We start from the raw sequence: 19753 nt of genomic DNA on the forward strand, positions 1-19753 counted from the left end.
CAGATATTAAGTCCCATAGTGCTTAGAGCCATTTGAGCCATGGACTGTGAAAACATGATCTAACAAATTAGAGCGTGAACAGAGGTGTTTAATCAGTCATTCTTCCCACGCTCCGTCCACGAACGGTATGTGAAGAAGTCGAAACAAATCTGAGAACAAGCAGTACCCTCTACGATGAACTTGACAGTGACTTGTACAATACACACACCAACGTCATCGTCGTCAACACGTTTGGCTTTCACAGTTTACTACACTGTCGACTGTTATCCAGTATACGATCATGTGAAGTATCTTCGCAGATGTGCGATTGCATCGGCGAGTATTTAACTAAAGGAACCCCGGTACGTCATAATGGACGGTGAATGATTAACAGAAACGGAAGAAAATTCGAATGTGCCCAAAGGAAGCGTAATAGGACCTCTAATGTTTTGAATGAATACAAAAAATTTATGAAACAGGATCAACAGCACTATAATATTGTTCGCTGGCCATACTATTGTGCACAGGAAAGTATTGTCCTTGGACGACCACAAAGAAGTGGAGAAGGACTTGGACACAATATCTATATTTTGTAATAAATAGTAGCTCTATTTAAACATGGATAAATCCAAATATAATGCCTATAACAAAGAGAAAGAACCCGATAGTATCTAATTACACTCTTAGTGGTGAACATCTGAAACACGTCACATCGTTTATATATTTTGGTGCAGTACACATAGAATCGGTATGAGGCGAAGACTGTAAGACATATATTGTTTGAACGGATACTGGGAAATTGCAGTTTGCCTGTAAATTGAAAAAGAGACGTCAGTGTGACCAGTTCTACAGGCTTATTCTAGCGTTGGAAGGCCTTATCAGGTAAACATGACAACAGACAGCAAACAAATTCGGAGACGCACTGCTACGATCGCTACAGCCATCGAAGGGCCCAATCGAAAGTGCAACAGCGAACTGAAATGGTAATCTTCGGAAGAGAGGCGACGTATTTCTCGCAAAAACCTTTTGGGTAAATTTAGGTAACGTGTATTCAAGCAAGACGGTGAGACTATACTCTGTTACCACAACCGCATAGCTCGTCTAGAGAGCAAGAGAATAAGTTGAGAGAGGTTGGTTTGCGAATAGCGGCATCTACACAGTCATTTTCTTTATCTCAGTACGCAAATGGAATAGGACACATAAATGTGTAGGTTGGTACGAAGTACCCTCTTCCATGCACTGTATAATGACTTGTAGAGTGTACACAACTTCAAAACAGCGCACACTCCAGTACCGAGTAAATACATTCTTATCTACTGTGAATCTGAATACAGATCTCAAGCGGCATAAATTCCGCGAAGCATTTAGGTCGTTTCTGCGGTAATGTCGGACACTAGCGCAGTTACAAGGAAAACTATAAGAAGCACAAACACCTGAAGCATCTTTCGCTCTGTTAGTAACGACAGCAGGCAACAGTGCTAAATAGCTCCAGAAAAGCTTAATGATATCTCAGAGAATATAGTTAACACACTGCTTGAACTGTTTTCATTATAAGTAACGTGTGAAGTGAGTGAGCCAAGAAATAATAATAGTAAAAACAATCAGACATTATGACCTACAGCGTCTCTAACGACATCGTCGTCGATCGGACATTACAATTAAATTCATCTGCCGCCTTTTACAAAAGTTCTCAGACGCATTGCAAATTGTCATAATCGCGGCCATACTGAATAATGGAAGTTAGTTCCATGGATCTTGAACGAAGCCCACATCTCTTGCGTATAAAGCTCTTTCTAGCTGGGCCATTCGAGCACAGCACGATTCCCTGTTCGGCACAAAGATCAAACGTCTCTTCTACCTCGTAGTTACCGAACACCGCTGAGGCTCTGCTGTGTACCTTCGATAATTAGAACCTCCGGGAGGATGTAATGGTTGCGCCACAGCCTGTACGCTGTTTCCAGACTTAATGTTTCCCTCTGTACCAGAATAAGCGCTATAATAAAACTTCCTGGCAGTTTCAAATTTCATTCAGTCCCTTCCAGATAGCTTTATTCCGTATACAGTTGTAATTAAGCGATTTCCCTCTTGCCCCCAGACAATTTGTCTGTCAGTTTTTACAGAAGAGCCTTTACGAAAGACAGAAACTAAGAGAGAATTACTTGCAGACTGAGGCTTCGAGGCACCCTTTCAGCCGTATTTGGCTATTTTGAAAGTATCGCTCGTGAGCGGTAACAATCCGGGATCAGCACTTATCTCCTTTAATGTGCCAAGAAGCTTCGTTACAGGGTCACCTCCATAGCGGAGTGAAAAGTTCAGTATGCAACCACGTTTGCACTTTGAGATAATTTTCAGCTGCAAGTGACAGTGATGACTTCAGAAACTACGAACAAAGTTTTGTAAAATGGTGCTCTGTTCTCTATACCGCCAGGACTTTAACTCTTTCTTGAAACTCCACATTTTCAAAGCCATGGAAACTGAGTGAGGCAATTGTACAGACGACTGGGTCTAAGAAGTTGACATTTTCAATGGAAATACAGAATAGTTCAACAAATTGGGTTTTATGTTCTTTTGTGTTGATACTGATTTTGTTTGCTGAATAAAGTAATATACTTCGACCAAAATCAGTCGGATCCAAAAACAACGTAATACAGAGAACAGATCATTACAGAACAATCGTAAACGAGTCGACATACAAGAAAACACTGCCCACGCGAAGGATTGTCTGAAGAAAAGGCAGACATAAACCCAATACTGGTAGCTGTGCATTAGTGAATAATAAAGACTGCCCTGTGAGAGTATTATCGTAAAAGGACCTGTATTTTCATCTTCGCAGGTGTTTTATTGTTTATGAGCTAAAGGATCTAGAGCAACGTGCACGTATCAAGTTATGGCGGCGGTTTTTGAACGAAGTGACAATGGCATATCTGGGTCCTCAGAACTTCACTTTTTTTTTTTTTTTTACATGAGTTTGCTTTTAACTTGTCTGGGATGCGAACTCACAGAACACGCGTCATTGTGCATCGTAAAATCCTCGTGAGATTGTTGATCGGCCACTACATAATGTTAATACAGGTGTTTCTTTTCTAGACTAGTATTTTTCTGGACGCATTGTATGAAAGCACTGTCACGCAACCATGAGCCACACGCGACTCATCGGCTACGGTTTTCAATGGTGCGGGTGTACAGGGTGAGGCAGGTAAGACAAGCCACCTTAGATATATCTGGAATGAATTAATATATGGATGTACGGTTTTCACCAAGTTATAGCCGACAATATGGTGAATTTCCTGGTATTCACAAGCAATTTTTGTCGTTTATAGTCGCCTAATTACGACAGAAACTCTTTTTAGTGAAACAATATCCTTTTTTCTGTGGCGTTTTAAAGAAGCACCTAAGAGAAAATCAGTGACATAACATGTATGCGACATGATGAAATAGCATCAAGATAACAGGGCCGCAGAACACTGTCCCGCCGTCAGGAGAAAGAGCTCCAAAAACGTATGCAACATTTAACTCAGTTATGGTTCGTGTTTTTACCAATGAAATTGAAGCCAATGAGTCTGTATACTGCTGTTTTAGCAGTCAGATAACTTGTTCGTAAGGCTTTTGAGGCGTTCACAATTTATACGCTCGCCGAAAAAGTGAATATTGTTTACGACGAAAGTCATCAAACTGTTAGAAAAGCAGTGTGGTTGTAGGCTGAAGAGTAACCATATAGTGCCAAGCACTCACGATCTGTCTTTGTAAATATTATCAAAAGTCCTAGGAACTGGAAATCTTGGAGAATAAAATACGTCAAGCAAAAAAGAGAATAGCTGATGAAAGAAATGAGTCTAACATTTTAGTAGACATAAGGCAAAATGTTTGGTATCAAAATGACCGAAATCCCTGCCGTTTCGCACATGTAATGACAGATCCTCTTAAGAGAACGTTTGGAGAGCATTGGACCGGTCGTTCAGGAAATGGTCTGCACACTAACCAATCTTAATGCTCTATACTTTTATCTGTGGCGAATATTAAAACAAGAGGTGTATTAGGAAATACCGACGTCTCCAGAAGGCATTAAATGCCTTATAAAAAGGGCCTGTGCAACCGTTAACCTACGTCCCTTCATAACTTCTTTAGATAATCTTCAAGCCAATTCACTAACCAGAGGTCATCACCATCACCAATCCGGCAGGAAGAGGAGGCTCGTCAACTATCTGTTACGTCAGCGTCAACCATTAATTCCAGATGAAATTATTCGTGCAGTACTGTTTTTCCAGAATCACTTTACAGTGTGTTGCAATGCTAAAGTCAACGTTCTTAGCACCTGGTACGAGAGTCGAGACAATAAACACACTAACTGTTCCTGAGTTACGTGTTCGCTTACACTAAGTATGATAGGACAGACGTTTGTGGGACCTCTTTTGTTGGCGGTGAGACAGTGGTCTTTGGCCCGATTACATTGATGTTTTTTGATCAAGTTCCATACATGTAATGTCGCTGAAGTTCTTCTGGGAGCTTCTGTCAAATCCCACAGAAAAAGTATATAGTTCCATTACATGAAAAAATCGGTGCCCTAATTCGGTGACTATAAACGATAAAAATTTCTTGCGAACACTAGGAAGTCCGCCAATTTTTTCGATATAACTAGGCGAAAACCGCATCTCGATATATTTATTCATTTTTTTTTTGGTCGTTGCGGACGTTACATGACATCCGTTAAAGTTCGGTTGTTGATCGTTACGCTCAGTTTTTTTATTATAGAGGCCAACCAGCTCTCTGACCGTCCTAAGTAGGCGGACGCCTATATAGCACTTTGGTGTTAAAATTAAACTTCAGGAAGAACACACCCTCACCTTACCTGTTTTGATTGTGGATGAGACATTGTAATTTTTACACAGGAAAACACATTTTTCGCTTGTGTTTCACAACTTTTGAATTAACACTTCCTAGGTCCCAGGTTACAAACCGATAAAACTTTGTGGAATAGGCACATATTGCCATGCGGCTGACATCATAACTTTACTTATAGTTTCATCTGTACAGTTTCCGTAATTTACTGTGAATCCTCACCCTGCTGACAAGCTACACTTCATAGTAACCCGTGCAACGACTTCATCACATTTTGTTTTTATGCTGCCAGTGTTTGAATATTTTAATGTCACGTTAGTATCGCATCAATTTCCTTGTTTCATTAGTTATGTGGATATGAAGATGACCTGTGTTATGTGTAGAAAACGGCAAGCAAATAGATCATACCAAGTCACCTAGACTGTTCCTGTTTTTCAAGTAGCTACGTTGGTCACGGTTTTCACATACTTTATGTCTCTAGTTATGAAATTACGAGGCCATTGTTTAGTGTTGTTACATATATGTTATCTATGCATTTCAGAGTAAGTATGAAACAAAGAGTTAAAAATTATCAAAGAAATTAAATGATAATTAGAAATATATAAAGATCTTACAACAGGCAGCAAAAAGTTCAATTATGACGTGAGGCAATGATGACATAATGTCTGCTAGATTATAGGTTTAATTTATACTTTGACTTCCAGAGTGCACTGACAAGAGACACAATTTTACCACACTGGTTTTTTTCAGTAATTGCCACAGTGTTCAAGGATTTGGATTATGATACAACTCATATAACTGAACATTACAGGGTGGGTAGGGAAATAGTCAGAAATCAACCAGGCTTTCTTGTAGCTATCTGGTAGTATCCAGAAGTGGCCGGAAAGTAAACTTCGTTTGGTCATTCAGTACATTTCTGGCTGTATCTTTCTATGCATTTTTTATTTTGTTTAGTTTCTAATTCTTCAAACTCTGAAAGTATCTGTCATTTCTGTCCTGAGTGCACTGTTTGAACATCTAGGGATATTTTTTATTCTTTTCTAAACAATGCTGTGCAAAGTTCAGGACCATTTTTTCAATTTTCTTCATCCATGATGTTGATTTTGCTTTGGTCTGGTATAAATAGACCACTCTGTTCTACTTATGTAGTACGAGACGAACTCTTGTTAAGTGATCTTACACGCACCTCTTACTTTTTCTTGTATATATGTTCATTGTTATTGTTGTTGCTGGCTTTTGTGGATGTGAGTTTACTGCATCAGCCGCTCACTCCGAAATTCATGGGTTCAGATTCACTTGAAATCAATGATTTTCTTTCCCCTATGGGCACAATAATACGCCACGGAAGGTCAAATACCTCGGTGTCTGGCTGGACCGGAAACTACATTCAACACGTGACCAACAAAGAGAACGCCAGGCTCAAACAAGTCTACCCTATGCTTAAAAGGAGTAGCACACTGAATAGGAGGGTGTCCAAGTACATGTACACCACACTTACCAGACCTCTGATGAGGTATGCTGCTCCCGTCTGGGGATACGCTGCGCCTACACGCCCGCGCCGTCTGCAGCTCATACAGAACAAAGTACTCAGAATCATAAGCAACGCTCCGCACTACACACGCACAGCGGATCTTCGCCAGGAATATCGGCTAGATACCATCTTGCAGGTATTTCAAAAACTCTCCACACGAATGTACAGAAACATGAGACACTCGCGTAACGCGTTTATCCTTTCTCTGGGTAACTACGACCACAACCATAGATGGAAACATAACAGACCAAAGACACTGTTAGGAAGGAACTAAACATCTATGGTCCATAGCACACTAACACGACAGTACCGGTGAGCCCTTGCAACACAGCTACTACTGGCAACCCCAGATGCTCGATCCGCCGAAAAACAGGCAATCGCAGGGAAACCATACTGTGCACAGCACGCAAACCAGCCACACACACCCGCCTACACTGTGAGCTGATCTATGACCGATCGCCCACTAATGTATGACGACCTTGAACGGTTAGAGGCACACAGCAGCTGTAGCAGGCCCTACAACGACCACCCGCAACGACAAAGGCAACGATGCACGATACCTCGCACTAACATAACCACTCCTTGCATGCACTGTCGCAGCTAGCAAGCCCCTACTGTCGCAGAGGTTCTTTCCCTTGGCGCTTGCCTTGGCACTTTTTTCCCTCTGCCCTTACAAACCGCGACCCTTCGATCGCTTTCGTCCACTTTCTGCCTCCTGATGGACCATGTCAATGAGTAATCCTACCCAGACGCATGGACAACATCACAGCCCGCATTCTGTGACTCACGATTTGAAAACTAATATGTTATACGGAGGTGACAGTAGAACTTTTGGTTTGGTCACCACGTTGTTGTGGGCGTGGAGGGGCCCGATCCTTTCTAAAAACGAGATTGAACTGTTTATCACTGGAAACATGTTGTCTGGTCAGACGAGTCTCGTTTCAAAGTGTATCGAGCGAGTGGATGTTTACGGATATGGAGACAACCTCATGAATCCATGGACCCCGCATGTCTGCAGGGGACTCTTCAAGCTGATGTAGGCTCTGTAATGGTGTGGAGCGTGTGCAGCTGTAGTGATATAGGACCCCTGATACGTCTAGATACGACTCTGACAGGTGACATGAACGTAAGCGTCCTATCTGACCACCGGCATCCGTTCATGTCCATTGTGCATTCCGATGGACTTGGGCAATTCCAGCGGGACAATGCGACACCTCACACGTCCAGAATTGCTACAGAGTGGCTACAGGAACACTCTTCTGAATTTAAACACTTCCACTGGCCACCAAACTCCCCAGATATGAACATTACTGAGCATATGTGGGATGCCTTGCAACGTGCTGTTCAGAAGAGACCTCCACCCTCTCGTACTTTTACGGATTTATGGACAGCCATGCAGGATTCACGGTGGCAATTCCCTCCAGAAGTACTTCAGACATTAGTCTAGCCCATGGCACGTCGTGTTGCGGCACTTCTGCGTGATCGTGGGGCCCTACACAATATTAGGCAGGTGTAGCAGGTTCTTTGGTTCTTCAGTGTCAAATTGTAACTTGAAGTAGTCTTATTCGGTGAGAGGGAGGAGTAAGCGACGAAACAAGGCAGTAGGGGGGAGGGGTGGGGGTGGGGGGGTTACAGATGTATGAAATTAAATGTCATTACTGGCCGGTTACCCTCGTCTGGCTTTTTCGGCTGTTTGGTGCGGGTATTTCTGTTTGGCGCCATTGCGCGTCGATGAAGGTGAGCCTGGGAACACACGAACTAGGGGCAGCGACCCTAACCTCAAAATTTTTTTATCTTCTTTCCTTTCGATTTGGTCGTATGTCGTTTTCGATAGTGGTTCGGCGCGGATGTCGCATGTCAACTTTCAAACTCTATCAACGAGAACTTAATTCAGTTTTGTTATTACTAACGGCTGTCAGTCCCCTGAACTACCGTGGTACAATCCATGAGCCAGCGAGACCGCGAGATGTGGGCTGCAGATACATTATTCGCCTGGCTAGTGAGTTTATCAGTAGTTGGTGCTGAAGGAAACAGGAAGATGCCGTCGAAATTGCTCGTGGCAGTTGTCAAGTACGCGATGGCTTTGGCTGACACTGACTTGCACCACTACACTAGTTCGGCATCACGAGCGATTCGATGGCAAACAAACAGCAAGAACTTTGCGGATCGCTGTGCTGCTGCTGCAGCAGCTGTAGCAACGCCCACGTGACTGCGGTTTCTGGCTATACGTGCTGACAGCAAACCACGACGTGCCCACTTCTTCCCAAAAACATTGCGATGCACTTTTCTTATCGGCTGTAGTAAGAACTCAGCGGTGAATCCGACGCCACAAGATGTTTCCAACTAATAGGAGACAGCACTGTTCCTAGAGCTGTAACGCTCTCCTAGCTGCAGCTCTGTCGTTCGTGCCACAGCTACACAGCCCTTCACTTGCTGTCACAGTGCTGGTCTACCACAGCCACACTAACGGCCTTGTGACCGACGTAACGAAAGTTCCGTGGTTTTGACCGGTCGCAATTTTGGCGTATTAAGCAGGTCAACATTTTCATGCCTTAATAAGAATATTTAGCCTCGTTTCTCACATATTGAAGAGCATATTAAATGAACCCCTTTTATTTCTTGAACGATTAAAGACGGAGGAACTAGGTTTTCGGCAAACGATAGTACTCGTACGGGCACGTAATTCTATTAAACGTTGTAATAATAAAACCCCTGTATCAACGAAGATATGGCAGCAAGTAGATTATTATTAATGGGACGATACATTTTATTAACAGTATTCTAAAGCTCATGGAAAAACGAGTGCAGTAATATTACACTGAGTAATGTTAACGTTGAAAAGTTTTAAAACTGAAAGGCAGGAATATAGGTCTACACTGCTTAGATAAAACGTCCTTCCACTTCACTCTGTTTTATATGGCTATACGACACAGAAGCAGATGAGTTATTAGATGTGGGACCATATGGTAACTTCTAGTTTATCAAAATGGGCTTAGGAAAACTATGTCCAATGTTAAATGAACAGTTTCAAATCCCATTCCGGTCATCCAGATTTGGGTTTTCCGTAATTTCCTTAAACCAGTTAAGGCAAATGCTGGGATGGTTCCTTCGAAAGGGCACGGCAAATTTCTTTCTTCATCCTTCCCTAATCCCAGTTTGTGTTGGGCTATGACCTCGTAATCGATGGGACGTTAAAGTCTAACGTTCATTCCTTTTGTGAATTGTCGAAAGGCTTGATACTACGACGGAGTCTGTTCTGAGAGACACATTTGGCTTATTCCACCCTCCTTGCCTTACAGTAAAGCGCATTTCTCACATACGTTTGTGTGCAGTTTTGTCGCTGGCCTTAAGAAGCGTTATATGACTGTGTTTGTATTAGTGAGCTTACGAATGCCGCTAAGGAATATATCGCTACATTTTAAGGAATCACCCTTGCTTCAGTATCTCGTTTGATACAAGAATCAAGAGGATTACATACACAACAAAATCATGTACACTTCTGCATACTATCATTTGCCGAAAACCTCATTTCCACAACTTGAAATATAGATGAGAGGAGTGTTAAATCTAGAGCGTGTCATTTATATGGGGTGATTTTTTCCGCCGTGTAAAAACTCTAGGAATTAATCGATTAGAGGATACGGAGCAGAAAAGGTCTAATGATCTTCTGTCCGGAAATGCATGGTTTCCATGCTAGAGACCATTTATTCAACCATAAATTGTTACAGAGACTGCTGTCTAGTACGCGCTGTACCATGCAACGACAATTACAGTATGTGTTGAAAATGGTTTCCATGTGCCTCAGCGCATCCATGTATGCGCCGTAGCATGGTCTGTATCACACGTCACTTCGGCCAGGCTACATCCGAACAGTGTCAAAGGCAGCGTGAATACGCTATTACAGTGTCTCCACATCTGGAATTAGCTCCGTATACGCGATTTTTCGAGATAGCCCCATAACCAGAAATCGCACGGGTTGAAATCCGGTGAACGAACGGGCCATGCAACTGGATCGCTGTCGTCCTATCCATCGACCAGGCAAGACACGATTGAGATGCGTCCGGACGTTAAAGGCGAAGTGGACTGAAGCACCATTATGTAGCACCCACATAACCCTTCGAGTCATCAGTAGCACTTCTTCCAGCAGGGGAGGCAAAGTCACTTGCAAGAAACGCCAATAGTACCGACCTGTTAGGCGCCGTGGCAGGAAGACTAGTCCCACAATACGGTCGCCAATTATCCCGGCCCACACATATCGGCTGCAACGATGCTGACGATTCGCTGTCACCATTGCATGGGGGTTCTGCATACTATCCCACAGATGCCAGTTATGAAAGTTGAAGATTACACTCCGCGTGAAGGTGGCCTCATCTGTGAACAGGATGGATAACACAAATCCTGGAATCGTGGTTGCCTATTGAAAAACCAGTGACAAAACTGCTCCCCATGTGGAAAGTCCGTCGCTAGTAAGCCCTGCACAAGCTGTAAGTGATAAGGGTAGAAACAACTGTCGTGGAGAATGTCACCTTCCACAGTGTTAATCAGATTTTGCTCCATGTCTGGTGTCAGAACAATTCGATACGTCCTTCATGATGTCCTGTTTCTGAAATTACCCTGTCTCAGACAGACGGCTAAACACTGTTGCAAACAGTGAATACTGTGGCTGTTGTCGGCGGGGGTAGGTTTCCTCATACAACCTTGCTGCCCTCCGCTCACTGCCATTTGACTTTTAGTAAATAAACACATTGTCGGCAAGCTCTCAATTCGAATACGGAATCATTGTGTACAATGCTGTATCACATCCACTACAAGGTGACTCAGCAAGAGAACTAATTGAAACACATCACCAATTACTATGGCAGAACAGGGCACTATGGCATGACATACGGGGAACAGTACCACCCTCTAGGAGGAAACCATGCATATTGTAACTGTGGTTGCACGGTACAGCGCGTATTAGACCGCAGTCTCTGTAACAAAGTATATTTGAATAAATGGTCTCTAGCATGGAAAGCATGCAATTCCGAACATAAGTTCATTAGACTTATTTTGTTCAGTATCCTCTCACCGATAAATCCCCAGAGTTTGTACACGCTGGAAGGAGATCACAAATCAACCCAGGTTTGCTATTTCTAAGAAATTTTACGAAGTTCTCACCAGAAAAGCAGTGCATTTTAAATATCCAAAGCAATAAGTTGGTATAAACTGCAGCTATAGCGCAACGGGCCACATCCAACTCGTGGACTAAATTGCAGAACGGCAGCAGTGAGTAACATGCGTTAATGGTATATACCAGAGAGATGAAACTATTCAATAAACTTTAGCAATGAACTAAGGAAATTAAAAAAAATTGGTTCAAATGGCTCTTAGCACAATGGGACTTAACATCTGAGGTCATCAGTCCCTTAGACTTAGAACTAATTAAACCTAACTAACCTAAGGACATCACACACATCCATGTCCAAGGCATGATTCGAACCAGCGGCCGTAGCAGCAGCGCGGTTCCAGACTAAGGAAATTAATAAAGCAAGTTTGACTGCAGTCCTAAAAATCAGGTGCAGTGAAACTATCATAATGTTACTCAACATATCGGGAAGGAAGTAATACAAATGAAGCCATAGAAGCAGTTTATGAGTTCTTGTGTTTAAGAGTGTTGTAAACAACAACTGCCTAGACAGTAGAGGAAATAAACAGAAGACTAAACATAGAATGGAATGTATTATATAAATTAAGTACAGCGCTCAAAGTATGATTCCGAGGTGTCTGAAACAGTAAGATTACGATCACTGAGAATTAACTGTTTTAACTTACACCAATGCTATATACACTCATCACTGCGAAAATAATTCTAATACTGAGTATTAATCAACGAACAATGGTTAGAGGCGTGTTGCGAATTCTTGGAGTGGCAGCGAAACAAACTTTGAGATTAAGGAAGAAACTGGAGAGGAAGGCGGAACAATCACTGTAATGAAAATGAAATTGAGGTGAGTAGGGCATTAGAAGGAGTTGAAGTGTTTTTGCTCGATTCCAAGAGATAATAAAAAGCCGAGGTGACAACTTAATTGAAGATGGAGTACATGATGTTAGAAAACATGGAGTCATATAGGTGAAGAGTGGATTGTAAGCTGGAGGCGTTTACGGATGTCACATGGCTGATGAGGGTCGTATTTTCACATGTTTGCTGCCAACCACTAGTTGCATCTACAGGGCTACTCGATGTGAGTGAATCGATTAGGTATTCCTCGTCGTCGGCCGTGAGCGAATATCGTTGGCTGACTGTGCGACCTTATTTTTCTCATCTCCCACGTCAGACGTAGGATAAGCGTATACACCGTTCGACTCTCTGCGCTTCGATACATCGATAGTCATATCAAATACTGAAAAATCTACTCTTGGTAACTGAAGGGGTGTTCAGTTTCTAACTTAAGAGAAGTCGTTGTTAATTATTTTATTAAAGTTAAACACAAGAATACATCTATAGTAGACTGTTCGAAATTGTGACTTTGGAGGTACAAAAAACTGCAAAGTCGAAGTTTTGCACTCTGCCTGATGACGTACCAGACTACAAATTTAAAGACTGTAAATCTAGACAATGCACATCCGGAGCATACCCACGCAATAAATGAAATGAAATGATCGTGTGGCACTGTCGGCCGGGAAGCCCCATCAGGGGAATTTCGGTCCCGGGTTGCAAGTCTTATATCAGGTGACGCCACGTCGGGCTACTTGCCGTATTGGTGATGATGATGACAGGGTGATGAGGACATCACAGCACGCAATCGGTGAGTGAGAAAAATCTCCCAACCCACCGGGAATCGAACTCGGACCTTCTGCGTGGTAACAAACACATTACTACACAGCTAAGCAGGCGCACACCCACTCAGTAACAGACTGAATCAGCAAAGGAGCACAATAGTAAAGTATGGGATGTTTAAAGCTGTCCTCGGGGAAAACTTTGCATCAAAGCAGATCATTAGCCTCAGAGTATATATCAGACTTATCAGCAGTGGTGATGTCACAAATATAGATGTGTTCTCTACATAATACATCTGTTATGTTACAGGAGAGATTCAGCAAAGCAACAAATCTCAGCATTTTCTTGATTGTGACAGTGGGACAAGACTGAAAATTTGGAATTTTTCGTCTCTATAGTAAGAATGTGGAAGGAATTGTTTTCTACATTTCACACTTTAAATCTGCTGATATTAACATGTGACCAGCTGTATGGCTATTTATTTATATTGCTTTTAAAATATATAACGGCCATATTGGAAATTTGCTTTTGGATTTTGCGGGTTTCATCCCATGTGTGTTCCAAGACGTTTCTATTCTCATGTTTATTTCATTCGTTATTCGTTTCCAGCTGCAATGGCATAGGAATTCCTAAATTCAATAATATGACTTCTAATGTAGTCCACTGATTATACATCACTAAACTGCTTCAGCAACTGTAGTGGAAAAAAATGTCTCCTGGAAATAGAAGTTGGTTCAGATAAGGTTAGCTACTGTTTATTCTTTGCTCACCCCAGTACATGGATTTAAAATCCATGGTCACAGAAAACAGTCTCGATAAACCGCATTGTCAGTTCCGAATATTCTATCATTCTGGTCTAATGTAATTCAAATTTTGGACACTGTCTTGAAACTTTTTAAGAAGTGTTTTCTATTTTTTATAAACAAGACTTTGTTTCTCCAGTACAGTTGACAAAGGTTTTATTGACACTGAATCAAGAGTAATCTCAAAATATCAAGACCCCAGAAAAAATGATAACGCATTTTTATTAGTTCTTTCTACTTCTCCATTGCTATTAGTAGTCAGTTTATCTCCACAATCCTCTTCCAACAAGAATGTGAAATGAGCTTGGTAAATTTTTTTTATTGTTATTAGTTTTGATACAAGTTTTGTATAGCACCAACTGATGTGGGTGTAGTTCTTTAAGGCATCGCCATTATCGGTACCTTTCTTTGCAACTGTACCTAATCTGCTATGTCTTGTAGTGCAGACATTGTGCGAATAATTTAAAAATTTATTCCTCACTTACTCCTCCTTTTCATCATTTCTAATTTTATTCCGTGATTCACGGAAGATTTTCTTAATTTCACGTGTCTGATGACTTCATCTACTTTTGTGATAACTCACTGCATATATAGGTTCAAAAATCGTGTATTTTAAAGACGAATGCAAATTTAGTAAATATGTACATGATTGTAACTTCCTGGGAGATTAAAATTGTGTTCGTGACCGCGATTCGAGGTCTAATGCTCTACCTGATGAGCTGTCCAAACACGAGTCGCGGCTCGCCCTTACAGCTCCAGCCTCGCCACGGCCTCTCTCCTACACTACTATCCAGCAACGTGGAACGTTCGGCTATGGCATACATGGTTATTATACAGAAATATAGCGATATATTCGTATATGTCAACTACAGAGAGATAATACACCCACCTTCATGTAATGTGCCTGTAGACGGTACATATAATATATGGTTGTTATAATAGAGAAATATGGGGATATACTCGTTCCTATGAACCATAGAGAGCTAATACATCCATCTTTAACTAGCGTGGCTGTAGACCGTATATGTAGGAAAAAGTAATTAAACAACTACCTGCTGTCAGTGCCAAAGTTACCAAAGGCAGATTTTCATTGTTCTTGCATATCGGTCTTAATGATTTGATTTCTGTTATAGGGAGTATGATTGAATTTTAAAAATTATATCGTGTTTAATACATATTATAAAAGAAATAAAATATGAAGGGTCTCTTTTGATTTATGCTGTGTCATATGTTTTGCCAGTCAACGAAATGCCGTGAAAAATATTTGGAGCTCTGCTTCATAACGGTGATTTCTCTGACAGATGTACAAACATTTTCTGCTAAACATCTGGTGAATTGTATCGGATACTCCAATATTACTGTAACAAAGGAAAAACTTAAAGCAAGAGAACAGTCGTGGGTATTGACTTTATGCTAATATGGCAAAATGCGTTAAGTGACACTTCTGAATCCTCTATATGTAAAAAATTTAGAAAGGCGTACTGCACATACGCTCTCAGACACAATCTTGGGCATCAAACGATTTTGGCTTCTAAATCTCCGGTCATATTGAAGAAATGAACGTATGCTATACGGCAAAATTTGTTAGTAATTTATTACTTACCGTTCTCACCGTTAGGCTGAAGTGTGTTGTGCAGAATAAATCGATTGTCGGTATGCTTCTATGTAAATATCTGTGCGTACGTTTGACTAAAATAATAATAATACAGACATATAAAATGCACTTAAAACATTAATTGCTCTTAAAATTAATTATATTGACATGAGAAAGGCTCATTATACAATACTAATTGATACAAATTTGGACATTTTACCACTTTATTTCATTTATTGAAACTTGTAGTTGGTGCAGAAATAGAGAATGATTACATCATTCGCTTATATCAGTGTGGAAAACAATCAGGAAACCACTTTCTTAGTTTGTGTTTCACCACTTCCATTCAGAATAGTACAGCTCATGCTCGTGGTTGTGTCTCGTACACCTTACATTTTGAAATTATACTGTTTATATTGTTTCTTGAACATTATATTTGCTCGTTTAGAGATTTCAAATGCAAATAACATATTCAGTACCTTCTCAATGATATAACGTAACATACTCGCTAACTTTCCCTTCTGTATTCTGAAACAGCGTGTTCATTGTATAACGGGGCAAGGAACTTGTATTGGTCTCAGAACGTCTTATGAAACCAGTTTCATTAATCTTTAACAAGAACTTCCCGTTACAAATCACTTACATTAGCACAGGCTTTTAGATTTTTCGATCATTTGCACACCCATTATATTTTTTCCATTCGTTTCTTGCATGATTTTTTATTCTCTGTGTTCTTCGCCTAACAACCAGACCACATTTTTTTACCCCTGGGCGTAGTTCACTGCTATTTCGTGTGCGGCAGAATTTGGAGAGAGAGGCGATGCAGCGAAAATCCCACAAACACCCCGTGAAATGAGGTTTGGTTTCAGTTCACATACGTTTGTTTTCATTGGACTTCTAGAAAGAAAATTACTACAAAAACAGTTTCATGTGCAAAATAAATGGCGCCACGTTTTTGGCTGCTCCTAGTCCTGATATTTTTAAAATAAATAAGACAGTTTGCATACTTGGTATATTTTATATCTGACATACAAGGTTTTTCACAATGAGAGCAATATGCAGAAGTTTAATACTGACGCGCAAACATAAAACTTACATTACAAACTGACTGGAACTTTTTTTTCAGCATTCTGTTTTAGCATTACAAAAAAAAAAAAAAAAAAAAAAAAACTACCGAGAGCCATGGCCGGCCTATTTAATTTTTTATAATTTTTCCGTATTCACAGACTGGCACTCCGAGACAACTTCAGTTTCTCTTCCTTCATTTCATTTATCTTCTTCGCATGATCTTTACTTTCTTCCGTGCGTGTTGTTTCTAATCTTTTTATTTCTTCAGCCTTGAAAGCCTTATAAATGTAGTATTTTATTCTTAAAATAGTTTCTGTTACTATCGAGTCTTTGATATTGTTTCTTTCAAGTATTTTTCTTATTTCTGTAATCATTTATTTCTACAATATTGATTTTTTTACTTGTTTTTCCAGAAATACAGGAATCTTCGTCTTGTTAGAGACTCTTTGTACTTTCAATAGGGGTGTCCAAGATTAAACTTCACTTTTTTAATTACTTCTGACATTTGCCACTGTAATTTCTCTTACGCTTTGAGGTAAATGTATCTAAAAACAATTAATCTCAAACTTGAATCAAACATTTAAAGCAGAATACGAACTTGTGATCGTCGCAAAACAGTACCCTCCTCTTAATTACAGAAAATCAAGCACATATATAACTCTGTTGTAAGACATGGAGGTTCACTGATGCGATGTTTTCTGTCAGTAAAATGACTGTTGATAATGTAACAAGAACGAGAAAAGTCTTAGGAAAGTAGTATTAATCGTAAATGGCAGTTGGTATTGTAACAACAACGAGAAATGTCATAGGATGATAGCATTCTACATATAAACAATCGTAACAATTATTGGTGCATGAAATGACGTATTTATGTAGAAACAGTTTATTTCATGAAGTAATACCGTCTTCGTACTTATTAACGTCTACATAATGTGCGGGGAGTGCTTTGAATGAATTGCTAGATATCCTTACAGTTTAGAAACATAAATAATATTCAGATAAATTAGAAATGTAGACGATAAACAGCACAGAGAAAAACAATATATAATTTTCCGAAATGTCCTGCTACAGGAGAATGTTAACGGTTAGATAAATAGATGGCATTACTAATTAACAGGTACTTACTCGAAACGAGAAGAAGATAATTTTATGGCACTACTGGACTAAAATCGGTTGCTAATGGAGGGCAGATGAAGGTTTGTATTCATTAAAATGTTCAAGTGGATGTGAATTGCAGTTGTTATGCAGAAATGAAGTGGTTTTCGCAGGACAGCCTATAGTGTACAGGTGAAACAAACTAGTCTTCGGTCATAATACCACAACAAAAAAAACAATAACGGAAAAACTATGTCAACAGATCTATATATTCTTAGACAAATATGAAGATCTAATGTAGATCTGTGTAAACTTAAAAAAATCATCCATTAACCTAAAAGATTATATTTGCGCGCCAGAAAGACTACATATATAACATGAAAATACAATCTGAAAGACATAACTCTCAAAATGAACAACTAAACTGGAAAATAAACCGAGAAACTGGAATGTATTTTAACCACTGGTGTTTTAAGGTCTCAAGTTCATCTCACAGACACCGTTAGTGTAACGAGTTTTACGCTGTCTCTTCATCGCAAATGCTTATTAAGCTGGAGGCATGTCCTATATATCATCTGAAAGAGGTGTTCGGGTTCTTATCTGGAATCGGCATGCGTAATATTAGAGAGTGTCTTGTCTCAGAGACTTTTTTTTTCATTTGCAGGAAAATACAAGTGGCTTAATAGCGACTGGCGTTTTATTGGGAAGCAGTCGCGAGCTTGTCGCCTTGCTCTTTCCTCGCCACTCGCCACTCCTTTGTTCGTGCGCTCCACACGCTCATTTCCCTCCCTTTATTCTTTGTATAATCCCTTCCGCCTCTCCTCTTATCTTTCCTTTCGATCTGTCCGCAGCAGCGCTGAGCTCCTAATGTCTTCTTAATATCCTTCTTATCCGGCCGTCCTCTCCGCCGCCTCCTTTCCGATACCCCAAACCTTATCATTATCAACAGCTTTTCACGGCGCCCGTTGCCATCTGTCTTCTTCCCTGTCCCTGGCCGGGCCCCGCACCCTCCTCTAATTCACATATAATGTCGTCGATCACGGCTCTTCTCTGTATTTACCTCACGCTTAAATTGCTTTTCCTGAGCACACAATAACGGCGTACGCTTTTTGTGAATGCCTCTCCTCAGTGTACTGCGCAATGCAGGATTGAGTACGACACGCGTGACATCATTTTTCGGTTGCAAAATTTTCTCTATTCTCCTTCTGTCAGGAGAAAGTAGGCGCAAACTAAAGAATTCTTTATTTAGAAGCGGGACAATCTCGGGTATCAGAATTGTTCTTCGGCAACAGTGTCGAATGTGTTCGCAGAAAAAAGTTGTAATGTTTCGTAGAGCTACAGCGGATGCGTTGCAAGTGTTCAGAAATGGATAGGGTGTTGGCGAAGTCCATGAACAGAGGGGCACTCTGAATGGAAGGAGTAAATCTAGAACTAATTCAGGAGGTAGATGCGCTCCTACAATTAGGAATTTATCTTTTCAGTACATACTGGAGAATGATTTGTGTTACCTGACAGATGGGACACGCAAAAGCCTTCTCTCTTTCCAAGAAAGGAAGAGGAAACCATCCTGACAGAAGTATTAGTTCCTTTATTACAATTTGAGAAGGGTGTGAAAAAATAATAAATGACAGGCCTCCAGATATCACTGAATTTAATTTAAGTGAAGAACGAAGAGGTTCGTGATAACGACGGTCCTGTAGTTACAATACTTTTACAATAAAACAGATCATTATAAAGATGGGGACTGAGCATGGACATATAGCTAGCTTTGATAAATTAATGAAAAACGTTTGATCTTGTAGAATAGAAAAAGCTATAGAAGATAATATGGCAAATAAACTATCTGCCCAACAAGGAACCAGTACTTTTGCCAACACTACCGATGCTTTCGTCATCCCTGCTAATTTCTGGTTTCTCATCTGACAACCTTTACCCCGTTATTCCTCGCTCTTCTCCGGACCAGTCAACTTCATATCCAGATCTGATCCCTTCTGCACTACAGCCATACATTTCTGTTCGTTTTCATAACGCATTTTCGACAATAACGTACAGAAAAATACTTAGCTCATCATTAATAGGACTTACATTTC

Source organism: Schistocerca piceifrons, chromosome X (genome assembly GCF_021461385.2).
Source record: "Schistocerca piceifrons isolate TAMUIC-IGC-003096 chromosome X, iqSchPice1.1, whole genome shotgun sequence".
Lineage (NCBI taxonomy): Eukaryota > Metazoa > Arthropoda > Insecta > Orthoptera > Acrididae > Schistocerca > Schistocerca piceifrons.